The sequence below is a fragment of the Phalaenopsis equestris genome, unplaced genomic scaffold (genome assembly GCF_001263595.1).
Source record: "Phalaenopsis equestris unplaced genomic scaffold, ASM126359v1 Scaffold000002, whole genome shotgun sequence".
In the NCBI taxonomy this organism is placed as follows: domain Eukaryota; kingdom Viridiplantae; phylum Streptophyta; class Magnoliopsida; order Asparagales; family Orchidaceae; genus Phalaenopsis; species Phalaenopsis equestris.
The window spans coordinates 45,276,633-45,277,007 of record NW_018164444.1 but is presented as its reverse complement, the minus strand read 5'-3'; positions in this window follow the sequence as shown (position 1 = coordinate 45,277,007).

Below are 375 nucleotides of genomic sequence, written 5' to 3'. Positions count from 1 at the left end.
GAATAATAATCTCAGATAACAAGAAAAAAATTAAAAATAAAAAAATAAACAACTTCGTTCGAAGGCTTGGAATAGATTAGAGAAATTTGATAATTTCATATACTTATGCTAATGGTTTAGCCAAAGCATTTAACAAGAATTTGGTTCAAAATTTAAAAGAGATGTTAATTTAAAATATAAGATAATGGCATGAACAACTATCAAAAGCTATGTGAGCTTATCATACTACATATCGAACACTGACACAATTAACACTATTTTCTCTGGTGTGTGGGTCCGAAGTTGTACTACCACTTGAAGTGCAACTGTCATCGCTTACCATTGTAGTTTTCAATAAAATAACAGAAGAAGAAAATGCAAAGTTACAACTTGAAG